Here is a 16,596-nt window from a genome sequence, read left to right on the forward strand (position 1 = left end):
ACTTGCCCGAGTCCCTCTCACCAGCCTCACTAATCCCTGGGACAGGCCTGACGACAGGTTGGCTGGGAAGCAGGCTGGTATGCACTGCCACACCATTGTCATTCCTCAACACACTCCACGGGGAGCATAGGAGACAAGACCAAAAAGAGCTGAACAGATCTTCCCTTTCTTTTCTAGAAAGCAGAAGATAGACAAGTATCTTAAAAGTATACAGGAGGAAAAAAAATCACAAACTGCGCTACTCAAAGCAGAACAAATTCTAATAATTATCTCCATTCTTACCCAAAATTCATGTATGTGTGATTTTATGAGACAAATAAGAACTATAGGGTAAAGCTCAGTAGTAGAGGATAGGCCTAGCCCTAACCCTAACCCTAACCCTAAGCCCTAACTCTAACATTAAGGCTAACATAGCCATAAACCAGCGATAGAAACAGTCCAGTGTCAAAACCTGAACACAGCCCTAGCTGTAGAACTAAATCCAGCCATAAACTTGCCCTAACCTATACACTTAAACCTCACCCTAGCCCTAACCCTAACCTTAACCCGAGCATAGCTTTTCCCTTGCTATAGCAATAGTCCTACTCCAAAATCCAAACCTAGCCCTAACTCTAGGTCTAACCCTAGCCATAACCCTGTCTAACCATATTTCTAACACAATCTCTTACCCTAACCTAGCTTTAGCCCTAACCCTAACCCTAACTCTAGTCCTAACCCTACCCCTAGCCCTAACCCTAATCCTGCCCCTACTCCTACCCCTAGCCCTAACCCTAAGGTCCTCGGTGGTATCTGCAGCCCACAGACAGCACACAGAGAGTGGGCTGAGAACTGCCTACAAAGGTTCTCGGCATTCTTAGGTTTCTGAGGTTTTGGGATTTGTTTTGAGGGAGCAGATAGACACTCACTATTCCATATGATCTTGGGGGAATCACGTTTCCAAACCATAAAATCAACACATCATTTGTTTCTTAGGCACAGGAAAAAAAAATGCAGCAGGAAACAGGCTCTTTCTTCTTCACTCTGCAAGGAAGAGAGGAGCTTGGCAAGGGCACTTACTCAGAAGCAGGCGTTGGCAAATCCCTCCTTCGGCCCGCACTTTCTCTCTAGGCCCCTCGTCTATCTCCTGCTACCTGGAAAGGAATAACAGGAGAGTGAGGCAGGACTGTCAGCAAGCACAGATCCCATGTGCCCTGCCCGCTGCAGCCAGGTGGGCATCTGCCTTAGGGAGTGTGGTCACCCACTGCATGATGCCGCCTTGGTCCACCCTGGGCTAGATGCAAGGCAGTGTCGCCATCAGATGCCAGCAACTGGCAGTGTTGTGACCGCCCTCTTTTGCACATGTTCATTTTATGATACCCATGCAGGCACAGAATCACCCAAGGATAGCTGCTCAGAACAAGGCCCTGAGAGGTGATGTACCTCAAAGCTCATCTAGAATACCCCTATGGGGAGGTAGACAACCATCCCGGGGGGCCCAGGGCTTGCACTGGGTCCCATGCTCCAGCAACACTCCTCCAGTCCCTGCTCAAGAGTCAGCACTGCCTTGGCGGTTGAAATCGCACCATCATCTGCTCCATGCTTAAGCAAGTGAAGTGGAGATGTGGGCATTTCTAGAAGGCAGGGCAACTCAACAAAATCTCACAGCTGCCAAGGCTGCCCAGAGACCTGGGGAAGAACTTGCTGTGAGGAGGGAAGGATGACAAACTAATAACCAGATGTTCAAGTTCATTCAAGAGCAGTGGACCGGGAAGTGGCTTTCCACTGGGGCTCTGGGTGAAGCTCCTGAGAATCATCACAAACCTGAGCCCATGCACAGACCATGCTGCCAGCCTTCTACCACAGGCCGCTTGCATATCATACATCTGAGCAGAAATAAGGAGCCAGGCACCATGGTGTGCACCTGCATTCCCAGCTGAGAGGCTGAGGCAAGAAGATCTCAAGTGTGAAGCTGACGCTGGCAGCTTACTAAAGCCTGTCTCCAAATACAGTGGTGTCTGGGTTCACCAGATGTTCCAGTTAGGGGTTGTGAGGAGAACAATTACAATCAGGACACAGAATTTATATTATTTTATGATGGTCACCCAGAGTTAAACACAAAAAGAAAAGTGCAAGAAATCCGTCCATAACACTAAAGACCCAGAATATTCAGCCAAGGGCCTGGATCCCACAGCAATGTCCTGCACGAGTCTCAGTGAAGACCTAGAGCCCATGACAATGCATTCCATGAGTACAACTGGAGGTCTAGAGCCCATGACAAGAACTCATGGCAGTCTTTTTTACGGATCTGTGCTGGAAAGGCCCCAAGATCAGCGGTGGAAGATAGAAAGCCTATGGCAGCAGGATGAAGGAGCTGGGCTGGTAGGTTGAGGGTTCTACACTGGAGCCAAGAAGTCACACTCAAGGAACAGGGCTGTCCTGAAAAGTATCATAACTATCCTCAACAACACAGAGGTCCCGAGCTCCTCCAACAAGGAGAACAGTCAAGTACATGCCAGGAGATTAAACAGCATACATCTTCCCCTCTGGAGCCAGGAAGTCATGCTTGATGTAAGGACCAGAGCTCCCCCAAAGTGAACCACAGCCATCCTCACCAAGGTCCCAAGCTCCTCGAATGATAATAGTTAACTCACCTTGGGGAAGCTGCTCAAACAGCAACACTTAGGAGAACCCACAATGCCCAGCTCTTCTTCTACATGTCTCTATTTATGCTGGCAACTTTCCTCAGGTGGGCCATCTACAGTCAGCACTATGCTGATTTAATTCAGCTGGCATTAAGTTGACCATCAGTTTTTAACCTGTAACACCAATTCTTTCCATGATTCTGTTTGCAAACCGAATTGAATGAGAACTAAATCACATGCAAGGGTTAGGTTTAATGTTGACCTGATGGGGTAATTTGATTCGGTTCTGGTTCGCGACTAGAATTGTGGAAAGAATAAAACTTGTGAGCTACAGTTAATGCTGTGCAAAAGCAAAGGTCTGGGAATGTAGCTCAGTGGTAGAGCACTTGCTCAGCACCCACAGAGCCCTGGCTTTTGTCTCCAAGAGGAAGGGAGGGAGGCTGGGAAGGAGAGAAGAATAAACAAACAACATGCCTGCAGCAGGCCCTTTTACTTCCAATGAATGCTAACAAATCAACTCTGGTTAAGTTTCCTCAGTTGTAAAATAAGGCCATTAAATTATTTACAAGATTTCCTCCACATCAAAGAGATGCGAGGGGCCATTTTCCTGTCAGCTTCCCCTGTAATTTTTTTTTTTTTTTTTTTTTTTTTTTTTTGTCTTTTTGAGACAAGATCTCACTATGCAGTTTAGGCTGGCCTTGAACTCACTTTGTAGCCCAGGCTGGCCTTGAACTCACAGTGATCCTCTTGTCTCAATCTCCAAAGTGCTGGAAATACAGGCATGAGACACCATGCTGGCATCCTTTGAAAATTTAGGGGAAAATACTTGCCTAGAACTTACCTAAGAACTTGAGAAAAAAGAAAAGGAAAGGGAAAAAAGAAAGTTGTCCAGAGGGAGGGAAGGTGAGTCTGTCTCACAGCTGAGCGATCCTGGAGTTACCCAAAGGGTGCCTAGGTGTCTACATTCACCACAGTGCTTATTACACTGCAACTCCAGAGAAATCCAAATTGGGAAAACAATGTGAAAAATCTCAGCTATGTTTTCAGAAGCCACCGAGCATGACAGGAGAACGGGAGCTCCCTCCAGAGGCCTTGTTTACTTTAGCAGACCCTGATGTAACCTGAGCTGACAGGCAGGAGCCTCGGAGGGCACCGTGGTGCCCAGCCAGGGCGTCCTTAGTACCAGTTTGAGTTCTCAGTCCTGGAACTGTTTCCGGTATAAAATGGCACCCATGTCTGTACTGACATGACAGACGTGGTAACAGACTGCTAAGTCCTCCGAATCACCGGTTCCCAAGTGGTGGTAACTCTGCTCCCCAGGGAACCATGGCAAGGTCTAGAAACCTGGTGTTATGGTTGATACAGAGTCAACTTGAGCAGTTTAGAAGTTTAACTAAGAGGCTCAGCAGGGAGCCAGGGTTCTTACTTTGTAAATATCCTCATCTTTAAGGAGGTTTTGTGAATTCTGCACCGGCCCTGGAGGGGGTGGCCTGTGTACAATATTAGCCAGAAGAGGTTTATTTTCTACCTTTATGCTCTGGCTGCTTATGCTCTGACTGCTGCCTTGAAGTGTTGCCCCTGTGCCATGCCACCCTGACTTGGAGCCAGCTGACTGTGGATTGAAACCTCCATAGACAGTGAGCTAAATAAACCTTTTCTTCCTTCATTTGGGGTGCTGGGTATTTTGTCCCAGTAATGAGAGAAAAGTAACCAAGACACGTGATTTAACTGCCAGAGCTGGGGAGGAATCTACCAGCATGTAATGGGCAAAAGCCAAGATGCTGTCTAGTGGGTACCTGGGAAGACCCAGCACAGCCCCTTAGCAAATACACTGTTTGATGCCAACACCAATATTGCCCTGAAGAGGAGCCCTCCTGTCAAAGCACATCAACAGATCCTCCTATCATCTTACAGCGGGCATCCAATCCCATTTTTATTCTTTTCAAAGTAATACATGAGTGCAGCTTCTTAAAAGTATTATACAGGTGAGTCTAAAGCCTCTGTTTTAAAAATTACGAGCATCTGAGTTCCCTCAACCCTCTCCCCAATTCTACTTCCTAAAGCAACCACTTCCAAATCTCAGAACTGCTTTTGCTAGTGTTGGTATTTCTTGGTCCTAACCTCTAAGTTTCTGAATAACTTGCTTGCAATACTAAAAATACTTTGTGGAAATTCATTTCACAAAACCAGTTTCCAATATGTCTTACTGATCTTCTCACCTAGAGAAGATTTTAATTTTTAAAAATTTCTACAATCAATTCCATGCTTAACTTTCCACATTTTCCCAATCTTATGTAATTTTTTTGTTAATTCTATACACATTATTTTGACAATGGGATGGGGACTGCTGTACAAGCACTAGAGTAGGAATAAGGTTCACTTCTTACTCAACTTTTGGATTTTTTTTTGAAGTTACCTGTTGCCTCTGTTTTCCCCCCACTCTGGTTATTATTATTATTATTATTATTATTATTATTATTTGCCTAATAGCCCTGAGGGTTGAGCTCAGGGCCTTTGCACTGAGTTACATACTCAGTCTCCCTTTTAAATTAGTATGTGATACATAATAAGTGGACTCAGGTCCAGGAATTGGTACATAGACATACTGCATCTTAATCCTTTTTCCTACTCCCTCTTCCCCAGCTCCTGCAATCCACAAACCATCCCCACCCCCCCCCCACCCCCAGCATCTTCACAAAGTCTATTCTTTCCTTGGGCAGGTCTTGGACCTGGAACATTCTTAGATTCACTGTCTCACATGATCGAAATCTCATTCCCTCTTTCTGGGTTTACTCCCTCAGGCTGGTGGGGCCATGAGAGAAACCATGTGCGACAGCTGAGTTTTACTGACATTTTAGATGTGTACGAACATTGCTATTGCACCCTAAAAACTCACCAGAGGGCAATCTTCAAAATTCTGAGTGCAAATCATTTTCAAATAATCCTATACTGGACTCTGTGTTCTAACTTCCAGTGTTGCTGTTAAGCTGTTTACACAGATTTCGTACATGACTTTCTTCTATTCACTTGGTGTGAAATTCTGTCTTCTATAGACCGCAGACTTTGTGCAAGGTTTGGTGGCATACACCTGTAATCCCAGCACTTGGGAGGCTGAGGCAGGGGGATCACCTTAAGTTCGAGACCAGCTTGAACTAAATAGTGAGTTCAAGGCCAACTCAAACTACAGAGCAAGACTTTGTCTCAGAAAAAAAAAAAATCAGTGGGTTGCTTTTGTTTTGTTTTGTTTGGTGTATTCTCCCCTGCTCCTTACTATTAGCAAATATGTGAATAATCACAGCTCCTTTTCTGCACTGTATCTCAGAATCTAACAAGGTGTCCCCTACCTACAAGTGGCTGCTGGGCACAAGCAACATAGCTAGCAGGAGTGACAAACTCAATTCTTATTTAATGCCAACTAAGTTTACTCACATGCAGCTAGCAGCTAGCATATGAAAGCAGCACAAATGTAAAAACCTAGACAGAACAGAAAAAAAAAAAAAAGACAATGTGCAAACCAAGGCTTTCTAAGATTCTATTAACATTGACTTCAGAAGGAAAAAAAGAGTCCAATTTCTAAGTCCTATTGTCACTGTTTCGATATACAATCCCAGGACCTAATTCCTAACTGTCTCCTTCCTTGTTTGAACGAGGATCTCAGTGGGTACTAGAGACGTGGAAACAGCTCTTTGCTCCTAACGAGAAGCTTTATTACTCCTCAGCTAGACATAGGGAGAGGAGGGTCCCCTGTACAATGTCAAAAATAAAAGTTACAAGGAAAGATCACGGCAACATCTTTACAGGCCATGTGAACAACTACACTTCTCTTCCTTTGTACTTTGGTTAAAAAGTACTACCTCTGTCAACTGGATATTCCAGAAGCAAAGAGAAACCAGAAATGCGCATCATGGCTTTCTCCATCCATGCACACATTCCATCAACATAACCACAAATACAACCAGCCGCTGTGCATGCACTCCATTGATAGAGGCATACACAGAAAGGAAAACCACATTGTTCTGCAGAAGTCCTCCACGTCTGCTGCCTATGCTGCACAGGTACGTAATGTACCATCTGAATTACCAGAGTCACTCTGCGTTCATGCCTTGAGCTGGCATACGGGCAGGCACATACTAGGTGTGCATTTAAAACAAACACAGAACGAGATTAAAACCAAAAGAAAGTCACTATTCAGCTCAGAGACATAGCCACACTGTACGTACAGAGAAATAAATATCCACAGATATTTGTTCTGCTCTTGAGGTAAGTCATTTAACACTCGTTAGTTCCTGCAAAACACAAATCTTTATCATCTTACAGGTTTTACAAGTTCAGTGTGAAAGCACAAAGCTATTCAACTAAAAAGAAAAACACACTAAATAAAACACATAAACCTGATTTCCTCCTTCATGTCTTATGAAGCTTAATAACAAGTATTTCGTGCTTATAGAACTGGTGAAATTAATACTCCGAAACAGAACGTAAACTCATAGGAAATTATAATAATAAGCTGACAGTCATGCAGTATTTGTTTCAAGGTATTTATGATTATTCAAATTACGGTGACAGATTAAATTTTATTTAGTATCTTGAGACTAATGTTTAGCAAAAGACAAAGGAATCACAGCATTTAAAGATGATGCACTAAGTCCTTGGTGATCTTTCTTACTTAATCGATTGTCAATAAACAGCAATTTGAATCTATTCCCACAGATATGATGCCAAACTTTGCAAAGATAATCCAGACATGCTACTAATCAGCTTTCTGTTTATCAATTCAATAGTGCATCAGGCGGTTGGAAAGAATACTAATTAATCTCCTTGCATCCCAAAGCTTTTTGGAAAAAGTATTAAGCTTAATTTTAAATGTGACTGTCAAGCACATTATTTATTCACAGAAATGATGACAAAAGTTTCTGAACAGCATATGGTCCTGGTGTTCATATTTCAGCTTCTATCATTTGCAAACCACATCTACTTCCTTCCACCTGGAAACATCATCTTTGATTTCACAGACAATTCAGTGAGCAAATCCCACTTTGGAAAACAATCAAATGAACTCAAGACTTCCCTCTTTCAGGCACCAACTTCAACTGTTTACTTACAGGAATACTTCAAAACCTGGGGCACAGATGTCTATACAGAGAAAAAGTAACTGCCAGCTAACACAAGAACAAAGTATTAAACAAGCACATGCGTAGATACATGTATATCTCCCCTCCTCTCCTTCTTCTTTCCCCTTCCTGCCTGCCTTCCTTCTTCCCTCCCTCTCTCCTTTCCTCCTTCCCTTCTTCCTTCCTCTTTCGGCTTTCCTCTTCTCTTGTGTCCTGGTGATGGAACCAAGGGCCTCCCACATGCTAACCAAGTGATCTGCCCCTGAGCTCATCTGCAGCCTCACACACACACACACACACACACACACACACACACACACACACTTTTCTGTTCACAAACCAGTTTCTTTCAGTCACTTCCACAATAAGACATCAGGAGAAGCTGCTGCTACCACTTGTGTGTGTGTGAAATTTACAGGGCTTTGTGTTCACACCACAGAACCCATTTCTACACTCATCAGGGCAAAAAAAGGGAGGCTTGAAGAGAATTCACCTTGCAAATGGACACCAACTAGAAGGGACATCTCACACACACACACACACACACACCATTCAAAATGTCACATTCAGGCCTTTTTGCCCTGCGATCCAGTGGCCTCGTTCCTTCTGTCTTCCCATCATGCCCTTCCGGCAATGTGATTGGGTGGTGGGAAATAGTTCCCTAATTCTCTCCTTGCCTCTGACTATCCTCAAACCAAAAAACACAACATTCCTAGAGATACCCCTGTGATGTTCATCTTGACTGAAAATGAAAAGTGGAAGTCTGCCAGCTCAGTCGTCTCCCTCTCTCCTCCACACCCCCTCTGCTGGCTGTCCTGAGGCCACAGTGGTACTCCACCATATCCTCCCACCGTTATGTGCTGCTTTAATGCAGGCCTCTGGCTATGGCACCAGCTCACCATGGACTGACACCCTGGAAAGCACAAGCCAAAAAAAATCCCTTTCTCCTCAGGAGTTTTGTCACCATAAAGAAAAGATGAATAAGAAAACGTAGGAGGAGGAGGAGGAAGAACCCTAGGTGAAGCTTTTCCATCACCAACAAGCTTTGCCAAGTGGCTGCATGAAGACCTCATCCACATCTCTGTGCTTCCTTGTCCAGACTCGACTGATTTCACCCTTGGAGAAAACCTACACATCCCACTCTGAGAACTGCAGTGTCATTAACTATTCTGCTTCAAGTCCCTGCCCATGGTGACTTCCTATGGATACACCCCTGTGGCTCTGGACCTCTGAGTCTTTTCTGGTCACCAAGTAGACAGTCCTTGGGGATGCACCGTGGCCTGAGAGAGAAGCATCCTCCTGTAATACATCATTTGCACCAACAGAAGCTTCTTGAATCAGGACAATCGCGTCAGGGAACGGGTCTATGGGTGCCTGCAGATAGAGCACAAGAACCTCACTGTTGTGTAGGGGACACTACACAGATACTGCCTGAGATTGCTTGGCCTTGAACTCCACGGGTTTCAGACCCAAAGCGTTCTGAATTTTCCCTTTTCCCTTGAGGAGCAAATGCATGTTATCTCTGCACTGACCCTTTATATCAGTGTAAGAACTTTGCTTCCAACAGCTCATTTTCATCTCCTGCCTTTGGCCCAGGAACAAGGGGCAGACGCATTCAGGCCCAGTTTCAACAGACTTTGGAGGAAACTACTCCACAGTAGCTAAGGTGCTAGTCAGGAACTTTCACCACGTTCCTTGTGCCTTGATGCCTGAAAGTTTAGTAAAACTCCAGTAATATTCTTTCTGTCATTCAGGAGGGTTTTTGTTTGTTTGTTTTTAAATTTTAAAACAAAAAAGAATAAAAACCATGATATAGAATTTCAAAACAAAATAATAGATTAACACTGGTTAATATAATGCGTACTTTAGCTTCAAAGTTGTTTTTCAGAGTAGGACATATAGGCATGAAAAAAAAAATGATCAAATGATCAAAGAATGAAAACCCCAAAATGTGCAATAAATGTGAAAGGGAAAGGAGAAGAAATTGCTCAAAAGGAAAGGAATAACTGAGATAGGAGAAACGAGGAAAGAAAGAAGGGGAGAGATTTACATATATCATATATATAAGAGATATACATAAGATAGGTAATTACATGTCAAGAGGTTTTTGTAATCACCATTTTCTTTCTTTTGGAAACTGATTTTACAGTTTTATTTTTAATAATCACATCCAAAGGACCTCAAAAGCCTTGCTACAACCTGCTCACAAGTGCTTGCAATTCAGTAACCATGAGACTAAATTTAGAAATGCAACTTGTCCTCAGGGACTTGGACAGGAAGCAGCTGGGTTAGAAATGACGCATGAACTGTCACAGTGCAAGAGTTACCATGAGTCCACAACCTTGAAAGACCTATGATGCCCCACTCAGGAAGGGAAAATGGAGAAAAAGAAAAAGAAATCCTCTGGGTGGCTTTCAAAAGCACACAACATGGCAAAAATGAAATAATTAACTGGGCAAAGAGAGTGACATTAGGGAAACTGAGGCAAAGCTAAGAGGTGAAGGTGGTACTATCGTCTGTCACCGTAGGGAGGGAACCATAAATCAGAATTTCCTAAACATGACTCCAAAGAAATACAATTAGATAGTGTATCACAATATTTAAAAGATAAAGATGCACCAGGAATAGAGTTTCTAAGCCAGATAAAGCAGCCCATACCTGTAATCCCAGCACTTTGGGAGGCGGAGGCAGGAAGATTGCAACTTTAAGATCAGTCTCACCGACACTATGACTCAGTGAGACACTGCCTTAAAATAAAAAATACAAAGGGCTAGGAATTTGCTCAATGCAAAGTCAATCCCTGACAACTCCCTCGTCTCTCACAAAAAAACGTGGCTTCTTCTTATCTCCTGTCCTGCATTCTGTTCTCACTAAAACATATTAAAGAATTCCACTGATATGAAAGGTCCTGCATGCAGAAGTTCACAGAGACTCCAGATAAGTTCGTGGTGGTAGGGGAGCATGGGGGAGCATGGCTGGTAACAGTCCCAAAAATTGGGGTGGGGTGGGGAGAAGGGGAGGAGACACGACAAAATGTTCAAAAATCATATTGCCCAATTCTGTGAATTTACTAAAAAATAAACAAAAAAATTAATCACTAAATCAGTTATCTATAAAAGATGAATTTTAGTAGGTAAACAAGAACTTAATGAGGCTGCCTAAAAAAAGACATTATCTGAGCTCTTTGAAGCCAAAATTATGGATGTATAAACATTAAACACAATACACACAACACTGTCAGTGTACAGTCAAAAAAACAAAACACAAAAAAGCCTAGAGACTACTTCCAATTTAAAAAAAGAATGAAGGCTCTTCATTTACTCTGGAAAGTAAAGGGATTTTAAATATGTGCATTTCCTAATGTCAAGAGCATAAAAGCACAACTTAAGTCAGGAAGAAGCATACAGAGTGGCTTTCTAATTCAAATTACACCCAAACAATGAGCTTGATTGAATCAAGTCATATTTGCGCATAACACGGTTTCAAGCTGGTCTGTGACACAAACTAGAATGCATAACATGTGTCTGTTAGAGTCGTGACATAACCTAGAAGACGAAGTCCATTGATTATCTGCTTATTAGAAGTTGTTAGAGAGTTCTAACACCAAAGCCCCAGGTTCCTAAGTGGATTCAAATTCAATGTAAGTACGCATTAAGAAATACAATTTTCTGTTGTCACACATGACAAAATGTGAAAGGAAGAATGATGGTGAAATGTTCTTAAAATAAATCTCTCACGGACATGGACTGCCCAGTTTTACAGCTTTTTTCAGGCTGTGAGGACCAGAACTTCTACTTCTATAATGACTGTGTTGTTGTTATAAAATTGGTCTTTGGGGGTCTATTGCTCAAAAGAACGTGGTCAGAGGTGGCTACGTGTGCCTGGGAGATGCAAGATCACATCTGCAAAGTCTCTTCTGCCATGCAAAGCCATACATTCAGAGGCTCCAGGGTTAGGAAAGAGACATTCTACCTCCCACAGCCACCAAGAAGTGGACTGAGCAGTGTGGGAGGCACACAAGACCAGTGTTAGTTAGTTAGTGGCGGGAACCGGAAGTGGCAGCATGAATTTCATGACCTTGAATGCCTAGTAGTATCATGCTTTCTTTGCTTTCACAAATCCACACAGTCCTGCCTGCCCTGGGACTTTATATCCACAAAGTCTGCATTTGTAGAAATCAGTGTGGAAACTCAGTGGTTTAGACCAAGATGTTATAAACAATCAGACGCTGGTGCAAGCCCAACCAGTGCCTCCTCTGATCCAGAATTCACTAGACACGCTATCACCCTCTGGATTCCGACTCCTCTGCACCTCGATTCCAAAATCACCAATGAACCTTGCTGAGCAACTCCCAGGCGCTGGGATAGCCCGGTCTCTCCAAAACCCTCCTTTCTATGCACACCTCTGTACCTTTCTTCCCGAGTTCAGCTCAAAGCCACCCACACCTCCATCACAGCTCTGCCCACTTCAATGTGTGTCTTTGAGGAAGGGCAGGGGTTACCAGAACCCACATCTTGCTCTCTGATCAGACTTGGAACTCTCCAGGGAAGAAATACACCTCCTGCTCACCAGAAACCTGACCTGGGTGAGCACCTGACATTGCAAGGGCTTAGGAAGTGTTGGTGCCCCGAGTTCATCCCCTTTCTCTCAAACTTCACCTTCTCAGCAAACACCTCCCTACAAAGACAAGAGTCCTGACTGTCACCCTAAGCCATCACGATTGTTTTGTTTTTTGAGACAGGGTCTTTGCTGTCTACTCCAGGCTGGCCTTGGACTCTCAGTAGTCTCCTGAGTGCTGGAACATCACCCCAGGAGTGGGCAGGAGCCAACAGTATTCTCTTGTTTTTTACAGCAAGTGGCTCTGTGTGTCAATCAACTTCCCTCTGTCTCTCCCCATCTCTGTTTCTGACCAGGAAGCTGCAGGAGTAATGTGGCAACATAAGCAACTGCGTGTGTGAAAGAACATTTCGTTAAAACTATGCCACAGTTATGAGGACACCGTAAGATTACATTTGGAAAGATGCAAGCTACTCTACTGGGGATCCCTGAATAAAAGAACACAAAAGGCCCTTTCCGTCTAAACAGTAATGTCACCAACATGGCCCACAGCTCACTGACTGCTGGTCCTGCCCAGGGCAGCATAAGCCCCTATGGGCCTGGCCTTAACTCATCCCCACAGTCCTGACACGACCGTGTAGCACAGCAAAGGAATCTGGTCTCCTAGGGAAATGTGTGGTCAATGTACCAAACCTCAGGGGACACTTACATGGCACACTTTACCTGTGCAAGGGCAAAGTGTGCTTACGTGTGTGTCTGTATGAACAGCTTTTTAAAAATCCAGAAAGGAGGACTCTGCTCCAGTTTGGATCTGCAACATTCCCCAAAGGTTCATATGGTGAAGGTTTGGTCCCCAGCATGGGAGCTACTGGGAGATAGTGGAACCTTTAAGAGGTGGGGCCTAGTGAGAGAAAGTGAGGTCACTGGGGGCATGACCTGGAAGGGAACCTGGATGCCTGGCTCCTGCCTCTGTGCCTCCTGGCAGCCATGATGGAAGCACTGGCCTCTGCCATGTCTCCCCACTGCTATGTGTTGCCCAGGGACAGGCCCAAAAGCAGTGGGGCCAAATGACCATGGGCCAAAAGAGACTTTTCCTGTTTTTTAGCTCAGCTCAGGTATTTCTGTCCCAGTGATAGAAAGCTAGCTGCCACAGGGTCCAAAACCTCCTCTGGTCTGTACCATGAGTATGTGAGTTAAGACACTGTCAGTAACCAGGTGGTTCAGTACAGTGAGGTTGGCGAGCAACATCCCTGGCCTCCATCCACCAGAGATCCACATCACCAACTCCCTCTGCGTGACAACTGGAAATGTCCTCAAACACTGTCAAATGCCCCCTGATGGACACAGTCACCCCTGTCTGTATGAAAACTACTGTCTTAAACTACCAAAAATTTCAGAGTTTGAGTCTAATTAAAGCACACACTCTCCTTTACATGAGAACAACCTGCCTTTCAGACAATTATGAACCACCATCACAGTTCTTTCCTTAGGACATTGCTGGGTGTGGTGGCACACGCCTGTGATCCCAGGACTTGGGAGGCTGAAGCAGGAGGATCACTGCAACTTTGAGGCCAGCCAGGCCAGCCTGGATTATAAAATGCAATACATTCTTCTAATATGTCTCTGGTATGTGGTTCCAGCTTTCATTAAAATAACCAAAACGTAAACTCCAACAAAGATCCTTACAAGTCATTTTTCCACGCAAAAAAGAGAACCATCTCTATATTACTGAGAGGATTTGGAACTCTAACAGAAACTGAAGCCTGTGATCAGAAGAAGTTGGGAGACAGCCCCATGTTGTCAACCCACATTTTGCTTTTTCCCTGGTTGACTAAGATTTCAATAGGTTACATAAACAGTACTCTGTAACAGCTGTTTATTTTCTCTAGGTGCACAGACAGAGAAGCAGTGGATCACTAGAAGCAGGGCCTACATCAGGGCTGTCATCTGAGCCTTTTTATGACTCCAAGAGCACATTGGCATTGGCCTCCCCCAGCCCAGTTTTGAAGAATCGGGCAGGCTTCTTCTGGGATCCTCAGCCCAAAGGTTCCTTGTCAAACAGCACAAGTGAAGGGGAGGAGAGGAGAGGAGAGGGGATAGGGAGGGGAGGAGAGAGGAGAGGAGAGGAGATAGGAGAGGAGAGGGGATACAGAGAAGATGAGAGGATGGAGAAGGGTGAGAGAAGACAGGATAGGGGAAACAGAAGAAAGAAGAGGATGGAGAGGGGGACAGAAAGGACAGAAGAGAGGATGCAGAGGAGAGGAAAGGAGAGGAGAGGATGGAAAGGGGATGGAGAGGAGAGGAGGGCTGAGGAGAGGGGATAGAGGGGACAGAAGAGGGGATAGAGAGGAGGGTTAGAGAAGAGAGGACGGTATAGAGAGGAGAGGGGATAGAGAGGAGAGGAGACGAGAAGAGAGGAGAGGAGAGGGGATAGAGAAGAGGGGTTAGAGAGGAGAGGAAAAGGGATAGAGAGGAGATAGAGGGGATAGAGAGGACAGGAGAGGGAATAGAGAGGACAGAAGGGGGAGGCAAAGAGAGGAGAGGAGAGAGGGGAGGGGAAGAGAAGAGAAGGGGGGAGGGGTGTAGTAGAGGGTTGGAGAGGAGAGGGGAGGAGAGGAGAGGAAGGGTTACAACACTTCCATAAATGATTTTTTTCAAGTGAAAAAGCAGACTACTCTTTGACTATGCCAACTAATAAATGCAAAATGAAAGGAAGAATTGGAAACATCATTCTGTCACCAGGAATGCAGTGGCTCAAGAGTCAGTGGGACAGTGACCCATCTGGCTCTGTGTGCCCTCTTGCCTCTGGCACAGGTCTTCAATGCTGTCACTACATAGTAGAAGCTGCCAGGGACCAGGGAAAATCCAGCAGGCTTGAGGGGTTTGGCTGGAGCCAGACAGGCCATGCTTAGCCACAGAAGCACTCGCGTGCAGGATATCACCCACTGAGGACACCAGGTGGCAAAGACGGTGAGAACGGGGCATCTGCACTGGCTCCAAGTGCCCCCACACAGACCTGTCACCATCACAGATGACCAGAGTGACCTGCTGGCTGTGCATCATCAAGGGATGGATGCTGAGATGGTAAAGTGTCCAAGCTCACTTCATCTCAGGGAAGTGGGAAAATCATATCACTAAACCATAGGAGGGAGGCTGCAGGAGACTGGCGAAAGTGCCAAACTCGGGATGCAATCCTAGATGTGGGCGGGGATCAAGCAATTGGAGAAGCTTACATACAACTGCACGAAACGTGGTCACTGTAGCCCGCTATGGGGACACTGCGGCCTCATCCTCCAGGGTTCTGCTGTGTGTAAGGCAGAGAAGGAGAGGAAAAAGCAGCCTACTTCCAGATGCACACAGATACCCCTGGGGCTCACCACCACCTGGATCTTGCTGTCTAGAGAAATGAGACACGCATAGGGCTCCACAAGTTCAGTACCCGGATGGCCAAGGCATGTAGACACCTGGCCAGCAGATGTAGCTTCCTTCCCCTCCCCCACCATAACAAACATATATGCACGTGGGCAAGCATAGAAGACTCACAAAACCAAGCCCAGGTCTATCATATGTTCAACCAGAATTGCAAAGTGCTGATTTGTGTCTGAATCTTTACTTAGCATAATTGCACAACTGCCACAGGGCCAGTCTCAGGGTGTGTGACAAATTGCACTCACCGTCCCTGCAACAACAACAACAAAACAACAACAAAAGATTTAAAAAACTAACAGAGCTGCGTGAGGAGGTGCTATAATCCCAGCACTTGGGAGGCTGAGGCAGGAGGATCAATGTGAGTTTGAGGCTAGCATAGTGAGACCCTGTCTCAAGAAACCAAACAAAGAAACTGTTGATCAGGGAAATATAACACCACCTGCTGGCATGTCCTGGGGATGCTTTCAGCAGAAGGAAGGCATTAGGGAACTGCAGGGCACCTATGAGGGTTCACATTGATAAATGATCGGAAAGAGGGGCTGGCACTGCCTTCCTCCTGCACTCCAAGCCTTCCTCCTATGCAGTGGCCCACACCCAAAAGCCGAACTCCTGCAGCCCTGGGGGTGAGACGGTTTCTCAGTACTCGACAGCTTCCTAAGGGCCTCAGGCACAAAGCCCTTGCAACTCAGGGCTCTTCTAACAACAGAGGATACACGCCATGCAGGGGAGGGCATGGCTGGTACACACCTGTAACCCCAGCTACTCAGAGGCTGATGAAGTACGAAGGTTGCAAGTTCTAGGCCAGCCTGGGTAAGATAGTGAAAGCCTGCCTCAAATTAAAAAGGAAGAAGTCTAGTGACGCTAAGCTACACCAGTGG

General features: G+C 45.3%; 1 protein-coding gene across 10 annotated transcripts in view; it reads right to left on the minus strand.

The window, feature by feature from the left end:
- LOC100734681 (transducin beta like 1 X-linked) overlaps positions 1-16,596 on the minus strand; it is a 201,885-nt gene that overhangs the window by 133,835 nt on the left and 51,454 nt on the right. For all 10 annotated transcript variants that reach the window (XM_005000289.4, XM_013144435.3, XM_023561903.2 and 7 more), the window contains exon 2: positions 1,057-1,130. The gene's annotated coding sequence lies outside the window, so the exon portion shown is untranslated. The remainder of the gene's footprint in view (positions 1-1,056; positions 1,131-16,596) is intronic.

The sequence above is a fragment of the Cavia porcellus genome, unplaced genomic scaffold (genome assembly GCF_034190915.1).
Source record: "Cavia porcellus strain 051 isolate PalLab524CR breed Dunkin Hartley unplaced genomic scaffold, mCavPor4.1 scaffold_33, whole genome shotgun sequence".
Taxonomy (NCBI): Eukaryota; Metazoa; Chordata; class Mammalia; order Rodentia; family Caviidae; genus Cavia; species Cavia porcellus.